Below are 24386 nucleotides of genomic sequence, written 5' to 3' on the forward strand. Positions count from 1 at the left end.
GGTGGATGGGTGAGCAAGACTCTGCTTCGAGGAAAGCTCTGGAGACCCTCCGGGCAGCGGTGTGGCCTCCTGGGAGGTCTCGGGAGCCCCAGTTCAGGGCCCAGCGCTGCCGTTCGTGGGCTCTGTAACCGCCAGCACCGCCTGCCCCCTCATGGTTCCACGGAGAGACACTGGGCACAGGGCCCTGAGGGTCCCCGAGCTCCGGAGAACCGCGGCTCCTTCGCCCTCCCTTTCAGTCCCCGGCCTTGCCCGCCCTCTGGAAGCCAAGGCTGTGCCGTGCCCGAGGCGCCCTCCATCCCCTCCATCTCTGGCCCTGGCCTCGGCACTCAGGGCTCCATGGCGGGTGATGAGGGGGCAGCCACGGCTGGCCCGGCGAGCGACTGGCCTGCACACACCGCCAGATCACAGGTTCAAGACGCATTTATTGAGCCCCTGCTGTGTGCCTGCCGGGTGACCACCCCCTCTCCCGCTGAGCCAGTGTGCTGCCCCTCCTTCCTTCGGGGGCCTGGCTCCCTGCACCCCCCCCCAGGGATCCGCCCCTCTGGGCGCCTCCTCAGCTTCCTGGCCGGCTGTAGGTGTCCCGGCACGCAGTGGTCAGTGGCTGCGTCCATCCGGTGCTCCGGCCGCGCCGGGTGGGCTCTGTGCGTGGTGGCGGACGGTGAAAGTTCAGGGCCGCTGTCCCGAGGTGTCTGTGCGGCCGCGGGGGACCCTTGGACTCATCCTGGCCCCCAGTGTCCAGGACCCCAGGGTCCAGGCAGGCAGGAGGCACGAGCCTGGCGTCTCCCCCTACACGCGGGCTGAGTCCACAGCACCCAGGCCGGGCTTCCGGGATGCCAGGGGGCGGTGCCAGCGACGGCCCGAGGTCCAGGGGCCGGGCTGGGGTCTCTGTCACACCCAGTGACCCAGGACCCAGCACTGGCGGCTTAGCTCGGGCGCCTCCTGTGCCGCGCTCCGAGGCCAGGAATCCCCCACGTGCGGCTGGTATCCTGCAAGAGACAAGAGGGCAGTGCCGACAGCCCCTTCCTCCAGCCCCACCCCCGCACGCCCGTCAAGGCGTGGGGGGCAGGCCTCCAGCCTATCAACACACCTGCGTCCAGCACCCACCCCTTCACTGACCAGGTATCCTCCCATGAGTGTCAACCTGCCCATCAACCTGTCTATACACCTCTCTCTCCACCCCATCCTGCCCCCAGCCGCCCCCAGCTGCCCCCAGCCGCCAGCTCACCAACACGTCTGTACCCATACAGCTGCTGTCCGCTTACCAACCATTCATCCACCACCCTTGCACTCTTGTCCCCTGCACACACAACCACCCACAGCCCTAAAAGCCATTCGTGTCCCCTCCCCAGTCAGCACACCTGCCATGCACCTGCTCACGCTCCCACCACCCCCAGAATACACCCTTTCTACACCCACACGCCACCCCTGATCCAGTGTTCTGTCCCCTACCGACAGCTCAGCCATCCAACAGCTGGCCACGTGGCCCCCCGCCGTGCACCTGCTCCCACCATCCACCCATCAGCTGCTGCTCTCACAGCCTGGGCAAGAGGGTGCGGCCAGGGAGACCCCCTTCCCCACTGTTCTCCCTCCTTTGTCCTGATTCTCAGAGGATCGAGCCCACCCCGCCCCCACCCTCCCTCAGTGCCAAAGCCGTTCCCGTCTCACCGTGGGACCTGCTGACAAGTCCTCGTACCTACTGTCGAAGCCTAAGCACCCCGCTCAAGTACTGCCTCCTACATGAAGCCTTCCCTGACTTCCTCTCCCTGGCGACCTGCAGGGATGCACCCACCAGGAGCAGCACCCTCCTCCAGCTTCATCCCCAGGAAAGCAGGGGCGGAGCCACCTTGCAAGCTGGGACTGTGGGGGTGGAGACCGAAAGAGGAAAACCCACAGAGGAGAGGAAGGAGAAACCAGCAGTGGCCCACTGGGCTCCCTGCCTGCCCTACGCCTGTGAAGTAGGTTCTGCCCATTTCACAGATGAGGGGGCTGAGGCTCTGCAAGGAGGAGTCGCTGCCTCGGGACTCCCAGCAACGGAGGGGCTGCAGGGGGTTCACTTCTTCCCAAGGGCTCCCCAGGGTTTGGTTTTCCCGCTATGCTGTTCGTGGATGCCCCGACATACTTGTCACACTCTAGGGTCAGATGGGCTCAGCAGAAGGAAGGCACACGGGGGCGGAGCTTCCTAGTGCAGCCAAGCCCCTGCTTGCACAACTCAGAGTGTCCCGTCAAGGTGGGAGATTCTCTCTGGTGATAAGGCTGGGTGGGAAGAGGCAGAGAGTGAGACTCGAGGGGTTGTGTGGGTGTGTGGGTGGGTGTGGGCTGCCTCTCCCTTCTGTTTTTAATATTCCTTAATGCTAGTGTATTGCACATTTCACTGTATTTTTTAAGGGGAGGGAAACATTTTGCAAACATTCTGGAATCATTTGGCCTTAGGAAAAAAAAAAAAAAAACACAACATTTGTTTTGGCCCAGCTACTGAAACAGTTGCAATCTTCTGAGATGCTTGCTGCCAAGATAAAGGTATTTGGGCTTTTAAGAATTTTTTAATCTGGAAGCAAATATTTGGTGCACACGAGGTTTGACTGTCTTTCTAATGGGTATCCAGAAGAGACTGGGGCTGCTTTACGGCTGCCAGGAGGCACACAGTGGAGGGCTTACTGGAACCCAGGGAAAGTGATAATGGATTTAAAAAAAAATGCAAAAACCTCTCTCTGTCGTTAGAATTGGGCTCTCTGCCCCCTGGACCTGGAGGCCACACCCCGAGGACTGGGCCTTCCCCACTTCCCTGGCCTCCCAGAAGGGGCTCAGGGCCCGGAGCCATTTACGGAGCGTGCGGGGAGGAGCCCCCAGCAGCCACTGCTTCGCCTCTCTCCCCATCTCCCTGTCCTGCACTTGCAAGCCAGCCACCAGCCAGGGGGAAAAAAAAGGCCCTGGGCTGTGGACTGGGGCATCGCAACTCAGAATGTCTCCCGGGCCCATGTGAGTCCTGGAGACAGTGAAGTGGGCAGAGGCAGCTGCGTGTTGCATGGAGATCGTCGGCTCAGAGCTTCCCGGAGGTTCAGAGGAGTCGAAAACGGGGATTACCAAATACAGCCTCCTGACCTGCGAATGGTGACTACTACGGATTTTTAAAAATACGAGGGAGCCTCAGACAGTCCATGGGAAATGCAGAGAAAGGAGAACTGCGCATGGGCTTCGCACTCTGCACCAAAATAAACTTATCTTTTAAAAACATTTTTATTTCTTTATTTGAGAGTCAGGGAGGGAGGGAGGGAGGGAGGGAGGGAAGGAGGGAGAGAGAGAGAGAGAGAGAGAGAGAGAGAGAGAGAGAGAGAGAGAGAGAGACAACAGAGAAAGAAAGCCCTCATCCAATGCCTGCAATGGCCTGGGGTCTGAAGCTGGGATCTCAACCCTAAATTAAATTTTTCCACAAATCTGTTTATAATCATTTTTTTTTTTGACAGGCAGAGTGGATTGTGAGAGAGAGAGAGAGAGACAGAAAAGTCTTCCTTTTTGCCATTGGTTCACCCTCCAATGGCCGCTGCGGCCAGTGCATCATGCTGATCCTAAGCCAGGAGCCAGGTGCTTCTCCTGATCTCCCATGCGGGTGCAGAGCCCAAGGACTTGGGCCATCCTCCACTGCCTTCCCGGGCCATAGCAGAGAGCTGGCCTGGAAGAGGGGCAACCGGGATAGAATCCGGCGCCCCGACCAGGACTAGAACCCGGTGTTCTGGCGCCGCAAGGCGGAGGATTAGCCTGTTGAGCCATGGCGCAGGCCTATAATCATTTTTTTAAATTTGAGTCAGAGAGACAGACAGACAGAGCCCTCCCATCTACCAGTTCACTCCCTAAATGTGCAGGAGCCCAGAGTTCGACCTCAGTCCCTCACAGGAGCGTCAGGGACCCAGGCACCTGAGCCCTCACCTGCTGCCCCAGGGTGTGCATCAGCAGGGAGCTGGAGGCGGGTGCGGAGCTGGGACTCGGGTGCTCTGATACCGATGTGCGTGTCCCAAGTGGCATCCTGACCTCCATGTCAGTGCCAGCCCCTTTCCAAAAACGTACTTTTTGAGGTGCCTTTGTATTTTACCCAATCCGTGGGTCAGGGAACACCTCCTGGGTCAGACAGCCCCAGGAGGCCGGTGGGTGACCCTTGTCTCCCACTGGGTCTTTGTTGCCCGTGCTGGTCCCTTGCCAGGATTGTTCTTCCCGCCTCTGCTGGCCGCTGGCCTCTGGACCCTCCCGTCTCCTCTCAGATACTTCCTCCTCTGGGAAGCCTTCCCCAGGGCTGTGGGCAGGGGCCGTGCTCCCCGCCTCTCCCTGTGCCTTTCAGGCTAACAAAAGTCGGGGTCCAGGCTCCACCACCTAGAAGTCACCTGTGTGACTTCTGAAAACAACCTCACTTCTCTGAGCCTGCAGATGGGTGTGAGACACCCTCCACTACCCAACCTCCAATGCCGGGTGGACGTGACGAGGACACATCGTGAGCTCCGGAGGGGGCTTGGGTTCAACGACCTCTTCACAGCTAGGGGAACGGAAACCCGTGGGTGGGAAGAGATTTGCTCAAGGTCCTGCTCGGTCGGCTGAGCTCCTGTGGAGCCTCCTGGGCTTGGAGAGCATCAGCCTTGCAAATGCGATTCCTCTTGAAGGACCCTTATGAGGGAGAGGGACAAGAAACTAGGCCTGGGCAAATATCAGGGGCTTCTTAAGAGGTTAGATGTTCCCCAGAGTCCAGCGGGCAGGACGTTCTCTGGGAAGGAAAAGTCAATCCCCTTCAGAGAACCTCTAGGCATGCTCAGAGCAGAGCTGCCACTCCCTTTCGGAGAGTCTCAGCACTCTCCTCAGCACTCTCCTCAGCTGGTTCCCTCAGCACTCTCCTCAGCACTCTCCTCAGCACTCTCCTCAGCACTCTCCTCAGCATTCTCCTCAGCACTCTCCGGTATGCTAATTGTCCCTCCGAACCAGCCAATCCCGTGCCACCTCTGCATTCCATATGCTAATGGTCCCTCTGAACTGACCAATCCTATGCATGCGCATTAGGAATATGCTAATTCGTTGCCTATATAACCTGTGTGAAACTGCCGCTCAGGGCTCCTCACTGCCTGAGGTGGGGGCCCGTTTGCGCAAACGTTCAATAAAAACCTCGTGCTTTTTGCATCAACTGGTCTGGAATCTGGATCTTTGGGCGTCCTCCCGAGCAAGTGGGCATCTCTGCAACTGAGAGGTCCAACATTTGGTGGCCCGTACGGGGATTTTAGGTCGCCCTCAGACCCATTCTCTGCGGACCAGTTGGAGGTATAATTAAGTGTTTTCTGTTTGTTGTTCTTCGTCTTCAGTATTCTGACTGGCCAAGTACCTGACTCTGTGAGACCAGTGGGGGAGGCAGGCGTGCCCAGCAACCCCTGGTCCGTTCCCCGGAGGACGCTCCGGTCTGTGAGACCAGTAGGGGAAACCCTCGGTCCGTTCCCCCGGGTCACGCTCCCGGGGTGGTCTGGAGGTGGGTCGGAGACCAAGTCTCCCTCCTTCCCGGGGAGGGCTGGTCAGGCAGCCGCTCCCAAAAATAGCGCAATAGCGTTCGATTTGTCCTAGCCATGTGGTTTGTCTTGCTTACTGTATATGTCTGTGCATTGGCTGTTCTTTTTGTTTGGGCTGAAATCCTTGCACGCATGGGTCAACAAATAACCACCCCTTTAAGTCTCACTCTAGATCACTGGAAGGACGTTCGAGAACGCGCGCGCCACCTCTCAGTGGAGGTTAAAAGGAAACAATGGGAAAAATTCTGTTCCTCAGAGTGGCCGGCCTTCGAGGTTGGCTGGCCAAGGAACGGCACTTTTAACCTCGATATTATTTTACAGATTAAGGCGCGAGTCTTTCAGCCAGGATCCGATGGACACCCTGATCAGGTGCCCTACATTACCACGTGGGAGGATCTTTCACGTAACCCCCCTCCCTGGATAGAACCCTTCTCCTTCCCGACGGAGCCCATACGGACCCCGATACCCCCTCCTCCTATCCCGGTTGTGCCAACCTCCTCCCTATACCCTCTGAAGGAGATTCGAGATCCAAAACCTGACAAGCCACCGGTTCTTCCGGCTGATCAGGACTTTCTGCTCTTTGACTCTCCCCCACCCTATATTCCCGGCCAGCCTGCTCCCCCGCAGGAACCCCCACAACAACCAGAGTGGGATGTGCAACCTTCTGCACCATCCCCTGATTCCACGAGGGCAGGGGAAGAAGTCTCAGCGCCTTCCCCGCCCTCCAGCCGCCTGCGCCTCCGTCGGGGGCAGGCAGGGGGCTCGGGAAGCGTCTGGACTTCGCAGGCTTTTCCTCTTCGCTCGGTGGCTGGCCAGATGCAGTACTGGCCATTTTCTGCTTCCGATCTTTACAATTGGAAAACCCATAACCCCTCTTTCTCTCAGGACCCTCAGGCTCTGACTGGGCTGATCGAGTCAATTTTATTGACTCATCAGCCCACCTGGGATGATTGTAGGCAGCTTCTGCAGACCCTCCTCACTACTGAGGAAAAGCAGCGTGTCTACCTTGAGGCACGGAAAAACGTCCCTGGAGCAGATGGCCGACCGACCCTACTGCCAAACGAAATCGAGGAGGCGTTTCCCTCAACCCGTCCTGATTGGGACTACACCACCGTTGCTGGTAGGGAGCGACTTCGTCTTTACCGCCAGATTCTCCTTGCGGGTCTCAGAGGGGCTGGAAAGCGCCCCACCAATTTGGCCAAGGTACGTGCAGTAGTGCAGGGGGCTGAGGAAACGCCGGCAGGCTTCCTAGAAAGATTAATGGAAGCCTACCGTATGTACACCCCGTTTGACCCCCTGGCAGAGGACCGGCAGGGAGATGTAATCATGTCCTTTATAGGACAGTCAGCGCCGGACATCCGCAATAAATTGCAGCGGCTAGAGGGGCTTCAGGGGTATACTATACAAGATTTAATGAAGGAGGCAGAAAAGATTTACAACAAAAGGGAGACCCGAGAGGAGAAGGAGGAAAGGATCCGCAAGGAGCAGGAGGAAAGGGAAGACAAAAGAGACAAAAGACGTAATCGAGAGCTTAGTAGAATTTTGGCCACCGTAGTGCAGGATACAGAAAGGAGTAGACCAGGACAGAATAGGGACTTGGGAGACAAACGAAAGCCTCGGGTGGAAAGAGATCAATGTGCCTATTGTAAAGAAAGAGGACACTGGGTCAAAGACTGCCCGAAGAAAACACAGGGACCAAAGAAGAGACCAGTTCCAATCTTGTCCCTGGAAGAAGACGACTAGGTGAGTCAGGGCCAGGAGCCCCCCCCTGAGCCCAGGATAACCCTTGAAGTGGGGGGCAGACCGGTAACCTTCCTGATTGACACGGGAGCCCAGCACTCGGTACTGACTTCAGAAAAAGGGCCTTTAAGCTCCAAGACTTCCTGGGTTCAGGGGGCAACTGGAGGGAAGTTATATCGCTGGACAACCAATCGAGAGGTCCAGTTAAGTACAGGACTTGTGACACACTCGTTCTTACTAGTGCCAGACTGCCCCTACCCCCTCCTGGGCAGGGACCTACTCTCGAAGGTAGGAGCCCAAATTCACTTCCATGAGAAAGGAGCTACCATCACAGACTCAGGAGGGCAGCCCCTCCAGGTATTAACACTACGCTTGGAGGACGAACACCGATTATTCGAGAGGCCCTCGTCCACCATGGCTCCCCTGGACCCCAAGTGGCTCACAGATTTTCCTCAGGCCTGGGCAGAGACTGCGGGAATAGGGCTGGCCGTCAACCGGCCTCCCTTGATCATAGATCTGAAGCCCACGGCCATTCCCGTGTCAGTTCGTCAATATCCGATGGGCAAGGAAGCTAAGGAAGGTATCCGGCCACATATCCAGAGACTGTTACACCTAGGCATTTTAAAACCTTGTCGTTCACCTTGGAACACCCCCCTACTACCAGTAAAGAAGCCTGGTACGGGTGACTACCGCCCGGTACAGGACTTGCGGGAGGTTAACAGGAGAACGGAGGATATGCATCCCACAGTGCCCAACCCCTACAATCTGCTAAGTACCTTGCCTCCGACCCACGTATGGTACACTGTGTTAGATCTAAAAGATGCATTCTTTTGTTTAAGACTGAGCCCTCAGAGCCAATCCATCTTTGCTTTTGAGTGGAAAGACCCAGAGACCAGGTTTTCAGGACAACTCACCTGGACAAGGTTGCCCCAAGGATTTAAAAACTCGCCTACCTTGTTTGATGAAGCTCTGCACCTAGATTTGGCCGACTTCCGAGTCGACCATCCGGACCTGGTCCTCCTGCAATATGTGGACGACCTCCTCCTTGCCGCTGAAACTGAGCAGGACTGCCTAAAAGGTACCGGGGCCCTGCTACAGAGACTGGGGGAATTGGGCTATCGAGCCTCCGCGAAAAAGGCCCAAATATGTCAGAAACAGGTGGCCTACCTAGGCTACCTCCTAGAAGGAGGGCAACGGTGGCTGACGGAGAGCCGAAAAAGGGTGGTTGCTCTAATTCCACCCCCCACCGATGCCAGAAAGATGCGGGAATTCCTCGGGAGTGCGGGATTCTGCCGCCTTTGGATTCCTGGGTTTGCGGAGCTGGCAGCCCCATTGTACCCCCTCACGAAGTCCAATGCTCCCTTTCAATGGAGAGAAGAGCAACAGCGGGCGTTTGACAACATAAAAAAGGCCCTATTGTCAGCCCCAGCCCTGAGCCTCCCTGATATGACCAAGCCCTTCACATTATACGTGGATGAGAACAAGGGAGTGGCGAAGGGAGTGCTAACACAAATGCTTGGACCCTGAAAAAAGCCGGTGGCGTACTTTTCAAAAAAGCTAGACAATGTAGCGGCCGGCTGGCCTCCGTGCCTCCGCATGATAGCGGCCGTGGCAGTTCTGGTGAAAGACTCGGATAAATTGACTCTAGGCCAACCTCTCACCATAGTGGCACCTCATGCTGTGGAGACAGTTATCCGCCAGCCACCAGATCGGTGGCTCTCAAATGCTCGGATAACTCATTACCAGACTATGTTATTAAACTCAGAGCGGGTCCGGTTTGGGACTGCCACCTCTTTAAACCCGGCCACCCTGCTCCCGGAACTGGGGCCCCAGGCCCAGGTAATCCATAACTGTCACCAAATCCTGGCTGAGGCCCACGGCACTCGAAAAGACCTAACCAACCAGCCTCTGCCGGATGCCGAAATGACCTGGTTCACGGATGGGAGCAGCTTTCTACAGAACGGTGAGCGGAGGGCTGGGGCAGCGGTGGTGGATGGAAAAACTGTTATCTGGTCAAGTGCCTTAAAGCCTGGAACTTCTGCTCAAAAAGCCGAGCTCATAGCCTTAACTCAAGCTTTAAAACTGGCACAAGACAAAAAGGTCAACATTTACACAGACAGTCGGTATGCATTCGCCACTGCCCATGTACATGGGGAGATATACCGGCTAAGGGGCCTCTTAACCTCGGCAGGCAAGGACATTAAAAATAAGCAGGAAATCCTAGATCTTCTACAGGCCCTGTTCCTGCCCAAAAGGTTGAGTATAATCCATTGCCCCGGGCACCAACGAGGAGACGACCCCGTAGCAAGGGGAAACAGGATGGCAGACGAGGCCACTAGGGCGGCAGCCCTGAGCCAACAGGTGCTCCCGTTAAAGACAACTGAGCCCACCCAAGTATCGAGGGAACCACCTTTCCTCTATTCGGACCAAGACTTAGATACGATCCAGCGGCTCGGTGCAGAGTATGATGAACAAATAAGGGTTTGGAGGCTCGGAGAGAAAATAGTCCTGCCACACCAATTGGCTAAAGAAATAATTACCAGCCTCCATCAATGGACTCATTTGGGACACAAAAAGTTAAAAGCAGTCTTACAGGAAGATAGGCAGTCTTATTACATCCCCGGACTTGACTCTTTAGTCCAGCAGGTGACTGAATCCTGTGTTCCGTGTGCCAAGGTAAATGCCAGACACCTCAAGCTCCCGGAGGGAGCTAGGGTAAGAGGAGACCGACCAGGAATCAACTGGGAGGTCGATTTCACTGAGATAAGGCCGGGCAGTTATGGGAATAAGTATCTTCTAGTTTTTGTAGACACCTTCTCCAGATGGACTGAGGCATTCCCCACAAAACGGGAAACCGCCCGGGTGGTCGTCAAGAAGATCATAGAGGAGATCTTCCCCCGGTTCGGCTTGCCTAAGGTAATCGGGTCCGACAATGGCCCAGCGTTTGTCTCCCAGGTAAGTCAGTTGGTGGCCAAAGCATTAGGCATAAATTGGAAATTGCACTGTGCCTATAGACCCCAAAGTTCAGGACAGGTAGAAAGAATGAACAGAACAATTAAAGAGACCTTGACCAAATTAGCGTTGGAGACTGGCGTTAAAGACTGGGTCCAACTCCTCCCTATGGTGTTGTTCCGGGTCCGAAACACGCCCTCTCATTGCGGGCTGACACCATACGAAATCCTTTATGGAGGGCCCCCACCAGTAGCAGGCTTGCTTGACCTTGCCAGTGACTCCGTTGCCGATGCCCCTAAATTACAGGCCCGGTTGAGAGCGCTCCAGATCATCCAGAACCAGGTCTGGAAACCTCTTGCAGCAGCCTACCAACCCGAGACGACAACCATCCCACATCCTTTCCAAATCGGGGATGCTGTGTATGTCCGAAGGCACCAATCTAAGACTCTAGAGCCCCGGTGGAAAGGCCCCTTCACTGTGCTGTTGACAACTCCCACCGCTCTCAAGGTCGATGGAATCGCTGCTTGGGTCCACGCCTCACACGTGAAGCGAGCACCACCTCCCCAGGGCCCCGAGGATCCGGATAGACCAGCCAAATGGAAGCTCCAGCGCACTCAGAACCCACTCAAGCTAAGACTTTCAAAAACTGTTTAATATTTATGATGTTCCTGGCCTTTCCCCATTGTTTTTCCAATCCCCATGCTCCACAATTGTTAACATGGGACCCAACCCAGTCCAGCAAGAACAGAGTTCCCTCCCTCCAGTGAGGCAGGCTCTCCCCAGGCCACCCCTCCCGCCAGCCACCCTTTCGCCTAGCTTGGCAAGTTTAACTCCAAACGCTTCAAGCCCCCGTACAACCGGACAGCGGCTGTTTAACCTTTTGACAGGGGCCTTTCTGGCCCTCAACCAGACCAATCCGGAGCTGACCGAGTCCTGCTGGCTATGCCTAGCCCCAGGTCCACCTTATTACGAGGGCCTCGCAGTCCCCAGGACCTGGAATGGCACTACAGAGGCTTTTCCTTGTCCAAACCCTGGTGCTGACTCAACAGTACCAGTGTCAAGCTTTAAAGACCTCCGAGGTCCAATAGATTTTAGGATTAAAATCTGTCCAAAAAGAAAAGGAGGGAATGAAGGACCCTTATGAGGGAGAGGGACAAGAAACTAGGCCTGGGCAAATATCAGGGGCTTCTTAAGAGGTTAGATGTTCCCCAGAGTCCAGCGGGCAGGACGTTCTCTGGGAAGGAAAAGTCAATCCCCTTCAGAGAACCTCTAGGCATGCCCAGAGCAGAGCTGCCACTCCCTTTCGGAGACTCTCCTCAGCACTCTCCTCAGCACTCTCCTCAGCACTCTCCTCAGCACTCTCCTCAGCATTCTCCTCAGCACTCTCCGGTATGCTAATTGTCCCTCCGAACCAGCCAATCCCATGCCACCTCTGCATTCCATATGCTAATGGTCCCTCTGAACTGACCAATCCTATGCATGCGCATTAGGAATATGCTAATTCGTTGCCTATATAACCTGTGTGAAACTGCCGCTCAGGGCTCCTCACTGCCTGAGGTGGGGGCCCGTTTGCGCAAACGTTCAATAAAAACCTCGTGCTTTTTGCATCAACTGGTCTGGAATCTGGATCTTTGGGCGTCCTCCCGAGCAAGTGGGCATCTCTGCAACTGAGAGGTCCAACAAGCGAATGGAAACAGAAAATAAATAGAAGAAATAACAAGGAAATCAAAAATGAAGTGAGATTTTTAAATAAAATGCACACATAAAAAGCAAAAGTTTGTGGGGGAGAAAAGAGGAAAAACAAAACAAAACAAAACAAAAAGAACAAAATAAAGGGTACTAAAAAGAACAGGCAAAACAACAGGATATCCACTACACTAATTATTAAGATTAATACTATTCACTATGCTAATATTTTGAACAAATAGTATATATGAATTACACTATACTCACAGTGGTTCATACAAAATAATCAAAAGTGATGAAACAAAAACATGGAAAACTATAACAGAAAGTAAACACCAGCTCTTGTAACTAAACTTACAATACTAATCCTCCAATGTAAATAACATGATTACAGATTAGAAAAAAATAAAAAAGTTGATATACCCTAATTAAACAATTAGATAATGAAAACGGGAAAGTAGTAGAAGATTTGACAAGAAAAATTAAAACAGAAACGAGGAGATATTGAAATGAAGTAAAAATGCACAGATAAGTAGTAGAAGATTTTGGTGGAACGGTGAGAACAAAATGAATAGAACAATAAAAGAACAAAATAAACAACACACTAACAAGTAATAGACAAAACAGCAAAATATGGAAAGACACATGGCCTTGTCCAAGTCTCACTGGTCAGCATCCAACTGCTTCCTGGAAGAAATGGACAAAATCATCCGCCAAGTCAGGGATTCAAATAGGCAGCTGGAATGACATCACAATGTACCTCCCAACATCACAGCAAGAAATGGACACATCACAGTTGGGGATACTCCATGGCAGTTTCCAGCAATATCTGTCCATTTGATTAAAGAGAAAGTAACCCCAGAAAATCTTTGCTTAGGTTAGTGATAGAAATTGATATTTATTTTTTGCAAAATTAACACATGTAGAATGTTTCAATTGCCTCCTAAAGTCTACACCCCAAATAGCCTTTCCTTCCTCTTTAACATCTGAGTGATAGGTCCCAACATGATGGGACCACTTCCCTGGCATCATGACACTACCACAAAATGTTGTTGCCCATGACAGCTCAGGTGCATTGTTCATATCTGTAGAGCTGAGCGGGAGATGTCTTCCATCATTTCCCCTATGTTCATGCTCAGATTGCTCATTGGAATCCCTGGAGGACCACGAGGCAGTGGGCTGATGTGGTCCAGAGCAGAAGGCAAAAAAAAGTGCAAACTGAAGAATCTGTAGCCCACAAAGCTATGCTTCAAATTGTAGGGAGTAAAACAAGACATTCCCAGAGATTTCAGTGCTTTTTTGCTATTGTAACAAGACCTTGTCTTGGGTATTTGAAAATTTTCACACTGTTCTCAAGGCTGGGGAGAGTAAAATTGAAGACCAGCAGATCCAGTAATTTGAAAGGGCTCACTTTCTGCTTCTATGTTGGTGCCCTCTTCAAAAAACTGATAATGAAATGGAAGGCTGGAAGCCTGCTATTTACCATATGTGTAAGAGTTGAAAGGGAGCATTGTACCCCTTTAAATACACCAGTATGACTGAGTTCAACATGCAAACATTAGGGAAAAGATGGCCCCTTTTTGAAGTGTCCTCACAAGGTGGAAGAAGTGAGTGGACCCCTCCAAAGTCCCTGCAGAAAGTCCCTCATCCTGGGTCTTGTGTTGAGGTGCACTGGTTAAGCTGCACTCTGCAATGCCAGCATCCCTCTACGTGCACCATGTTAAGCTGCACTGTACTGCCGGCACCTCTCTATGTGTGCTTTAAAGATTCAATAAGTTGGGGGGCTAGGGAATGATACAATGAAGTTTGTGCTTTTGGAATGTTCCTGTTGGGATGTTAATGCAGAATCTATAGTAAAAACCTCTTCAAGACTAGAGCCACTAAGAGGCCCTGAAGTGATAAAGACCTAGAGCCTAGGTCACAGACCCAACTGACTGAACAGAGGGAATGAGAGAGCTGCAAGCCCCCAAGATGACTCTTCTAAAATGACTGAAAAACACAGAAGTGCACCTTAGAGAACTTTGTTTTTGAGAATGAATATTTATGAATATTCATAATGAAGAAGAAACTCAAAAATCTAAATAAAAAAAATTTGACTTGTATAAAATGGGCAAATAACCTGTGCAGATATTCTCAAAACAGGATTTACAAGTAACCTACAAGTAATGGAAAAATGTACAATGTCACTAATCATCAGGGAACTGAGAATCAAAATCACCATCTCATTCTAGTTAGAACAGTTTGATCAAAAGATAAAAGTAATGAGTTCTGGTAAGGGTGTGGGGAAAGGGGATCTCTTGGTAGGAATGTATATGACTGTAGCTATTATGGAAAACAATGCAGCCAATCCTGAGAAACCTAGAAAAAGCACTGCTATATGCCTCAGTTATCCTACTACTTATGTGTATCTATGAGTTGAAAGTATATTGAAGAGACATGTGCACTCATGTGTAATGTTGTACTATTCACGGTAACCACGATGTAGAACCAGGTGCCCATCAACTGCAGAATGGATAATGAAAATGTGGTATACACATGCAAAGGAATGTTAACAGAGTGGGAGGCCAAGGCAACTTCTACTACTTTCCTAGGCATAGCAGAAAGCTGCATCACAAGATGAGTAGCTGGGACTAGAACCAGTTCCCATATGGGATGCTGGTGCTTCATTCCAGTGCTTTAACCTGATGTGTCACAGTGCAGGCCCTCAGGCATACTTCTAAGGGTACAGTTTAGAAAGTTTCCATAGGACTCCAAATCCCATTAAAATAGATGGTAAAACTCCCATCGTAATTGTTCAACTGGAGGCCAGTGCTGTGGTGCATTAGGTTAAAGCCGCTGCCTGCAGTGCTGACATCCCATATGGGCACTGGTTCCAGGCCCGGCTGCTCCACTTCCAAACCAGCTCTCTGCTATGGCCTGGGAAATCAGTAGAAGATGGTCCAAGTGCTTGGGTTCTTGCACAAGCATGGGAGACCCAGAAGAAGCTCCTGGCTCCTGGCTTCAGATCAGCTCATCTCTGGCCATTGTGGTCATTTGAGGAGTGAAACAGCAGATGGAAGATCTTTCTCTCTTTCTCCGGCTCTACCTCACTCTGTAACTCTTTCAAATAAATAAAATAAAATTTTTAAAAAATGTTAAAGGAACATATTATGTGTTAACGTGAACATATAGATAGGATTAAGTGTTAACGAAATCACATGAATAGCATCAAGTGCCTGGTAATAATAATAGAATTAAAAAGGAGGGAATGTCCAACATGAGAAGCAGTCCACATAGCAGACTTATAGAATGATAATCTCTTTAAGTAACACTCTGACCTCAGAATCAGTCCTTAAGGAATTTGGATGTGTCTGAAAAGTCCATGAGAACATCTCAGACATGGAAAGCCAAGACACTGTGTCAAAAAATATCCTACATGAAGGATCGCTGTGACTGTGACCCCACTAGAAAAAAAGGAGCCATCAAAAATAATGTACTTTTCTCTGAAGGGAGGAGAGAACTTCCACTTTGTTTATGGCCTTGTCTAAATTCTGCCAGAGGTTGTGGTATTAAAAGCCTTCCATAGCCTTGGCAGCTCATGGCAAGAGCCTCGGGTAATCACTGATGTCATAAGAGTGTTAATTGTAAAATTAACAACAGAAGTCTCTGCATTTACTCTCCATGTAGGAACTCTGTCCTTAATGAGCTGTACTATGAGAATTAACTGCAAAACTTGATCTCAAACAGTACTTTATACATTGTGTGTGGGGATGCACACTGTTGAAATCTTTACGTAGTATAGAGTTGATCTTCTGTATATAAAGTTAATTTAAAAAAATAAAGAAGAAAAAGTATGAGATAGAGGAAATAGGAGAGCTGGATAGGGAGGTGGAGGTGGAGAGAGATACCCTTTCTGCTAGTTTAATCCCCAAATACCCATAGCACCTGGGCTGGGCCAGGCCAAGGCCAGGAGTTGAACTCCATCTGTGTCTCCCATATGGCAGTCAGGAACCCAACTCTAGGCCATCATCTTCTGCATCCCAGGCACATTAGCAGGAAGCTGGATCAGAATATTTTAAAATTCCATCCCAGCACTCCAATATGAGATGTGGTCACCCCAAGGGCAGCTTAACTCCTGCAAAATGCCCATCCCTGAATGCTATCACATTCTTAAGCACTGTACAGAATATTCACTATACTTTTTATAGAAATATAATTTATACTAATCTCACACACTGCAACTTTGTTAAATTTATTAACTGAAATGGACTTTCAGTGAACTATTTAGTATTCTTTTATACTTTGGATTATATATTTGTCACAAAAAATCAAGTTTTATTCCTTGCTCTGCTGTCCAAAATCCTTTTCCCCGTTTTCACATTACTTTTTTTCAGCAGAAACCTTCCTTACGACATTTGAAAGACATGCACAAGAAAATATTTGAGTCTTGTGGCCAACTATTTGGGGAAATCATTTTGCATTCCTCCATTATATGCAATGTTTACTGTAGGCTTTCCTTAGGTGTTCTTTTTAAGATTTTGATATTTTATACATTTTGAATGAAAAGAAAGAAACAGGGACAACCAGAGGAAAGAGAAAAAGTGATTTACACACAGAGATCTCTCCCATATGCTGATTTCCATAACAGATCCTTGCAACATCCAGAGCTGAGTCAAGGCCAGAGCCAAGACATGGGAACTCAGTGTAGCTCTCCCAGATGGGTGGCATGAACTCAAACACTTGAGACGTCACCATTACCTCCCAGGATCTGCATTAGGAGGAAGTCAGGAAATAGAACCTGAAATTAAACCCTTGCACTCTGATACAGAACTTGGGATTTCCTACATGTATGTGAATTACTAGACTCAATTCCTGCTCCCCACAGGTGATTTTTATCTAGTTGTGGAAATTTCCTTCACATCTTAATTTGCTTAGGGTTTTAATCATTAATGGGTGGTGAATTCAGCCAGATGATTTTTCTTTTAAGATGATCACATGCTCTTTAAATTCACATTGTGTTTTTTCTTAATATGCATTATTTTCTGTCTTCTTTCTTTCTGAGATACTTATTTTCAAAGAACTTTTTGAGGAGCCCTCATATCAACAAATTCATTTTATTTAGCACCAAGATTTTTATTAATTAATATTTATATTAATTAATATGGTGGTTCTTGCATCAATTTTGATAATTTTTATTCTTGTAGGTGTTTGGTCATATTCCATGTTTCTGAATTTTCATGGAAGTTGTGGGAAAAATAAAGTGAAAGAAGAATGCACAGGACAATCTGCCATCACACTCTACTTCAGTTTATTCCGATGTACCACACAGAAAATAACTGCTCTATGCGCTACTCAGTTATTTTATGAGACAAATGAAATATTGTGCATAATGTAAACTGATATATTGTGCCATCTGGCTTTAGGTTTTACCAACATGACAAACTGAGGGTACATTCTCTTTTGTGTCAAAATTTAGATAATGGACATTAAAACAAGAAAAAAACATAAAATTGTATGAAGAACAACATAAACATGTTGATCTGATGAACCAATGCTTAAATCTAATATGTTACACAGCATCCCATTTACATATATTTATATGTAAGCATATAGTATTTTAAATGAATAAAATATCAGGGCGCATAGGTTAAACCACTGCTTGGGCCCCTCGCATTCTATTTGGCGTGCTTTTAGACCAAGTCCTACTTTGCTTCCTACCCAGCTTCTTACTAATGCACACCCTGTTAGGTGGAAGATGAGGACTCAAGTACTTTGGTCTCTGATACTCACATTGGATACTCAGATGGAGTTCCTGGCTTTTCACTTCAGCTTGGCTCAATCCCAGCTTCTGGGCATTTAGTCCTCTCTCTCACACTCTCCTTCTCTGTCATTTTCTTTCTGTGTTACTTCACCTTTCAATTAAATAAATAAGATTTGGAAATTCAAAAAAAATTTCAAAATATTTAAAATAAGCATAATGATTCACTTTAATAAGGATAAATTTATGTATTTAAAACTATAATAGGTGATATTAAACTTATCACAAACTAATTGTTAGTATATTGTAAACATATATATAAACATATAAATAAGTAACTTTACTAAATTGACAAGATATTAAAATACACTTATAGACAATATTTTAACCAGTTCACACAGAGAGAAAACATTATTTCCAAATAGGAAGGCATTTGAAACTTTCAAGGTTTATGGGTCCAGTCATGTCATAAAGGCATAAATCTAAAAATCCTGTATTCTATCATCTATGAAACAATAGAAAAATTACCAATTAAAGTGTTACCAAGAAGTCATTTAGACACATGAAAATTTTACTGAAGATCATCTTACATTGCATTGCCCCAGAATTATTTTTCAGGAATCAGAAAAGTATTAAGTGGGGATTGTGATTATTGCAGTCAGAACATGAAATCAGATAGATAATTCAGCTAAGAATTCTTACAAAATTATCTTTATAAAACAGAAAAATATTAAATGTGAAATGTGACATATTCCAGAATTGTATGAAATGCCAAATTATTTATAGATTCGTATAAAACATAGGTTTGTATAAAGCATAAAATTATTTATAACACATTAAATATATGTCATCACTGTGAAATCGTTATCAGTGTAAAGTATATTACTTGGTCATTAGATGTTCCAAGATAAAAAATCTAGTATTTCTTTTATTTAAAAAAGATTTATTTACTTGAAAGTCAGAGTTACATAGATTGAAGGAGAGGCAGAGAGAGAGAGAGAGTCTTCCATCCCCTGGTTCACTCCCCAGTTGGCCACAATGGTCAGAGTTGTGGCGATCTGAAGCCAGGAGCCAGGATCTTCCTCCAGGTCTCCAAGTGGGTGCAGGGGCCCCAAGACTTGGGCCATCTTCTTGTGCTTTTCCAGGCCATAGCAGAGAGCTGGATCAGAAGTGGAGCAGCCAGGGCTCGAACTGGCACCCATATGGGATGCCAGCACTACAGGTGGTGGCTTTACCCACCATGCCACAGTGCTGGCCCCAGAAATCAAGTATTTCTTATGACATCATGTTGTCTTGCACAAACTATCCCTGTGAAACATTCCACTCTGTGTGCATTTGATGTATACATGCATATGATAAAACATATACTGCATGTCCCTCAAACTCTTACATTACAACCATTATGCTTACTTCCCAGTACAAAAATCAATAAAATGTGCAAGATCATCAAAAGGAACATTGGAGAATTTCCCAGAGCCCAACATAAATCAAAACAAAAACTGAGAGGACAAATCAAGCTGAAGGACTATTTTTTCCCCAGGACAGTGGCTAAATACTTGAGCTTCAAACCCCTGTGGGTAAACCAGCTTTCCCTCTGGCGAACTGGAATAAATAAGAAAATATGCCAACTCGTGACTATCCAAAGGCTAGGCATAGCCAAAGTATGCACTAAATTGGAACTAATGAAGCATACAAAAAAATAAGCTACTAGAACTGAGTTTCAGATTAGATAATGGAATTACATTTCAAATATTTAAATAAATATCAGAAAATGAAAGAATTGAAATAATAATGAGCATGAGAAATAAGAACAAGGAACAGAAATATTGATCATATTTGTAAAAGAACAAAATAAACATAAACATTTGAAAATTGTAATAAACAAATATACAATACAGAGTTTAAACATTAAGTTAAACTCAGGTTTTCCATGTCTGAAATGCTCTCATGGGCTTTTCAGCCAGATCTGAATGTCTTAAGAGCTAATTCTGAGGCCAGAGTGCTGTTTAGTTCATTTGTCATTCTATGAGGCTGTGGTATGGCCTGCTTCTCATGTTGGATCATTCTCTCCTTTTTCATTCTATCTATTGTTATTACCAGACACTTGGTCTTATTTATATGATCCTATGACACTTAGTCCCACATATATGATCAATTACACACTTAATATGATCACTTTAATATGTGAGATGGCATTATTACTACCTAGCTTAATGGGATTTGGTGTGCCATGACAAGTTTTTAGTTTACCCTTAGGGGTAAGTCCCTGGGAATATGTGCAGAACTGTACAGCTCCTCTCTCTCTTATTCCCACGCTTATTTTTACTGGGGCTTATTTTCAATTGACTTCATACACCTCTGATTAATTCTATGCTAAGAGTTCCACCAATGGTATTAAGTAGAAAAAATAGAAATAATAATAAAATAAAATAATAAACTGTTATTTGTCAGTCAAGACAAAGGATGTTCAAGTCATTGCTTCTCATAATATCAACTTCACTTCTACAGATTTCCTTTTAGGTGCTCTTTTATTTGTCACAGATCAGGGAGAATATATATTATATGTCCCTTTGGGACTGGCTTATTTCACTAGGTATAATGTTTTTCAGTTTCATTCATTTATTTTAAAATGACTAGATTTCATTTCACAAATGAGAGAAATAATACATTTACATTGATGACAGAAATTAGTATGTAAGCTACACTTGAATAGTTACCTATTTTAAAAAGAATAAAAAAGAATAAAAATATTTTCAAATATAACAATCATAAAAGATTTGATTTGCTACGTGTATTTCTAAAGTATTCATATTAATAGTAACAAAGGTCTAGACAAACATTTTTTATCATCAACAAAGGCACAAGACAAACATTTTTATCATCGATCCATTAAAATCAGAAGTTTTGCATGGTATATTGTGCAAAATATTGAGTATACTCTTATCAGAACGGATAAGAACCAATGAACTGACAGTGGCTTAGACAATGACCACAACACATTGAACACCAAAGATAACTGAGTCATATGACCACAGTAGAAGACTGAGCTTTCAAATTATATCACAGAGTGATAATACAGTAGAAAATATAAATTTGGTTATATGACAACTAGAATGAGAATGAATAAGACACATTTATTTGTATCTTTAGACTTAGAGAAATTATACAATTATGAAATATATTAACCCAGTAAAACAATTCATAAATATCTAACACAAAGAGACAAAGTATTGATATCAGCATTTCACGGTATTAAAAAGAGATAAATAAATAGAAGTATTCAAACAGAAATAAATGTTGCACTGCATAACCAAGCAAGAGTAAAATTGGAGAACAGAGAAAAAGAAATACACCTAAACAATGAACACAGCCCTTAAATAATTCAAAAAAGAGAGATACAAAAAATATCATTGCTTTCTGGTGAGGATGTGGGGAAAAAGGGACACTAACCCACTGTTAGTGGGAATGCAAACTGGTAAAGCCACTATGGAAGTCAGTCTGGAGATTCCTCAGAAACCTGAATATAACCCTACCATACAACCCAGCCATCCCACTCCTTGGAATTTACCCAAAGGAAATTAAATTGGCAAATAAAAGAGCTGTCTGCACCTCAATGTTTATTGCAGCACAATTCACAATAGCTAAGACATGGAATCAACCTAAATGCCCATCAACAGAAGACTGGATAAAGCAATTATGGGATATGTACTCCATAGAATACCATACAGCAGTAAAAAACAATGAAATCCGGTCATTTGCAACAAAATGGAGCAATCTGGAAAACATCATGCTGAGTGAAATAAGCCAGTCCCAAAAGGACAAATATCATATGTGCTCCTTGATCAGTGACAACTAACCGAGCACCAAAAAGGAAACTTGTTGAAGTGAAATGGACACTATGAGAAACAGTGACTTGATCAGCCCTTGTCCTGACTGTTGATGAACAGCTTAATACTTTATCCCTTTTAGTACTTTTTTGTTCTACTTAATACTATTGGTTGAACTCTGTAATTAACACACAATTATTCTTAGGTGTTTAAATTGAACTGAAAAGCAATCCCTGTTAAATGCAAGAGAGGTAATGAGGGAGGGAGGAGATGTACAATTTGGGACATTCTCAATCTGACTTGGCCCAAGTGGTAGAGTTAGAAATGTGCCAGGGGATTCCAATTCAATCCCATCAAGGCGGCAGGTACCAATGCCATCTAACTAGCCAAAGTGATCAGTTTCTGTTCACAATTGATCATAATGATAGGACTAAGAGTCAAAGGTATCACACAAACAAGACTAATGTCTACTAATACTAACTGGTAGAATCAAAAAGGGAGAGAACGAATCAACATGGGAAGTGGGATACACAGCAGACTCATAGAATGGCAGATGTCCTAAACAGCACTCGGGCCTCAGAATCAGCCCTTAAGGAATTCAGAACTGGCTGAAAAGCCCATGAGAATATTGTAGGCATGGAAAGCCAAGACACTCTGGGAAAAAAAAAAGGACCTAAATGAAAGTTCTCTGTGAGTGAGATCCCAGTGGAAAGAACAGGCCATTAAAGAAGGAGGTGCCTTTCTCTGAAGGCAGGGGAGAACTTCCACTTTGACTATGACCTTGTCTAAATAAGATTGGAGTTGGTGAACTCAAAAGGCTTCCATTGCCTTAGAAGCTCATGACAAGAGCCTAAGGTGATCACTGATGCCATAAACAAGAGTGTCAATTGTTAAGTCAACAACAGGAGTCACTGTGCACTTACTCTGTCTTTAATGTGTTATACTATGTGAATTAATGGCATAACTAGTACTCAAAGAGTACTTCACACTTTGTGTTTCTGTGTGGGTGCACTGTTGAAATCTTTACTTAATATATACTAAATTGATCTTCTGTATATAAAGATAATTGAAAATGAATCAATGTGAATGGAATGGGAGAGGGAGTGGGAGATGGGAGGGTTGCCGGTGGCAGGGAAGTTATGGGGGGGGGGGAAGCCACTGTAACCCAAAAGCTGTACTTTGAAAATTTATATTTATTAAATAAAAGTTTAAAAAAAAAACAAGTACATGAGCTGCCAATCACAGTGTGCACTAACACTAACCTGGATCAGAAACAGAGGCAAAATTTGCACCTGGGCACTCTAATATGGGATGTGGGCTTCCCAAGTGGTACTTTAATTACTGAACAATATGCCACTAAAAGACAAACATTTCTGTCATCAACTTATTAAAACAAAAAGCTTTTCCATGATATATTGTGCAAAACAATGAATATTCTCTTATCGGAACTGATAAGCTGTTTTGTACTCATAGTGGCATAGACATGGAACACAACACACTGAACACCACGATGACTGAATCACATGTCCACATTATGAGGGAGGTGGATAAGATGATAAAGTCCACCCAGTACATGACCAGTATTTAGTGATAGCCATCAGATTGGTCTGGGTCACATTGGAAGATGCCATTGTGTGGAAGAGTGTGCTAGTACTGAAACACAAACAGATTAACCATATGAAAAAGAATAAGTAGAAGATGAAATGCATGTATTTATACTTAAACTGTGCTGACCAGGAGGTGCTAGGACTGATGGTGATGGCCTAGATGATGCTCAGGAGGCAGGTGGTGCAGATGGAGAGGCCCCTCATCATCCTGTTTACGTCGAACAAAGCCTTACACTTGAATTCAGTCCATACATTCAATGACTCAAACAGGCCTGGAGAGTGCAAAAACAGCATAGTAGTGAGCAAAGCAATGTGGACAAAGGCCAGGTGACAGCTGGTCAGGTCAGTGGGCTTTGGCCGCCTATCCAGCAGGATTGTGGAGATGTGAGAGAGGAAGAGGAAGGTGTTGGTTGAGATTCCAATGCCAGCTTGATAAAGAATACACGTACCTGCCCCCTCCACAATCCACTGCAGATGGATGTCTTCCCATCGTAGCATGGTCGGAACTGAAGAGTGGCTGAGCGAGGATTGATGCTGGAAATGACTAAACTGGATGGAGCCCTGGGGAGGTCTAGGGATGAGGGAGAAAGAAAAGGAGGAGGTTTAGATTCAGATATGGCTTGGGAGAAGGCACAGTGTCAGGATGATTCTGTGCCAGAGAAGGATTTGTTTTCAAAACCATGACAGTCAGAAGCAGCACAGCTCTGCCCAGGACATCATCACGGCCTGATGTTTATATTAACAGTGTCATTGTGAGGCTCTGTGCCACCTGATAGGGGCACTGGCAGACACACATCTGATTCCTCTCTGTACACAGCAGGTAATTAATAGGTACTGGTTGGATGAGTGAGCCTAATTCTTCCCAGCCCCTGAGACACCACTGAAAACTGAAGGTCTGCACTCCCTTTTGTAGCTCCCAGGATGCACTGGAGAGCAGAGAGGGGGTGTGCTGTGAGCAGAACACAAGCCTGTGCGCTGCTCCCAGCACAGGCACAGGTGGTGTCAGGTCCTGAGCCTTAGGCTTCCTGGGTCTGGTTTCAGAGACAACCAAATTCAGGTGACAGTGTGGAAGCCTTCCCATTCTGCCTGTATTCAGTTGCTCTTGCAACACAATCAGGTGGAGGTGGGGTGAGAACGAGGCTCCCATCACCTGGACCGCATGGCTCTCAGAGAGGGAACCCTGGGGAAGACTGCTCCACTCCACAAAGAACCTGTCCCACCTTCAAGTGTGACACTGTAGGTTTGGATGAGAGCTTCTGTAGCACTGTGTAATGAAAAAAGGCTCTGGAGAAAGATAACAGGGTGAAAT

The 24386-nt window shown here is 46.8% G+C and overlaps 1 long non-coding RNA gene across 1 annotated transcript; it reads right to left on the bottom strand.

The window, feature by feature from the left end:
• Positions 1 to 17464: 17464 nt before the first annotated feature.
• LOC133755392 (uncharacterized) lies at positions 17465 to 23730 on the bottom strand. The gene is made up of 3 exons (XR_009865391.1): positions 23527 to 23730; positions 23205 to 23349; positions 17465 to 17797 (listed from the first exon to the last, which is right to left on the bottom strand). It is a non-coding gene; the product is annotated as an uncharacterized LOC133755392 (long non-coding RNA).
• Positions 23731 to 24386: the final 656 nt, after the last annotated feature.

The sequence above is a fragment of the Lepus europaeus genome, unplaced genomic scaffold (assembly GCF_033115175.1).
Source record: "Lepus europaeus isolate LE1 unplaced genomic scaffold, mLepTim1.pri SCAFFOLD_426, whole genome shotgun sequence".
Taxonomy (NCBI): domain Eukaryota; kingdom Metazoa; phylum Chordata; class Mammalia; order Lagomorpha; family Leporidae; genus Lepus; species Lepus europaeus.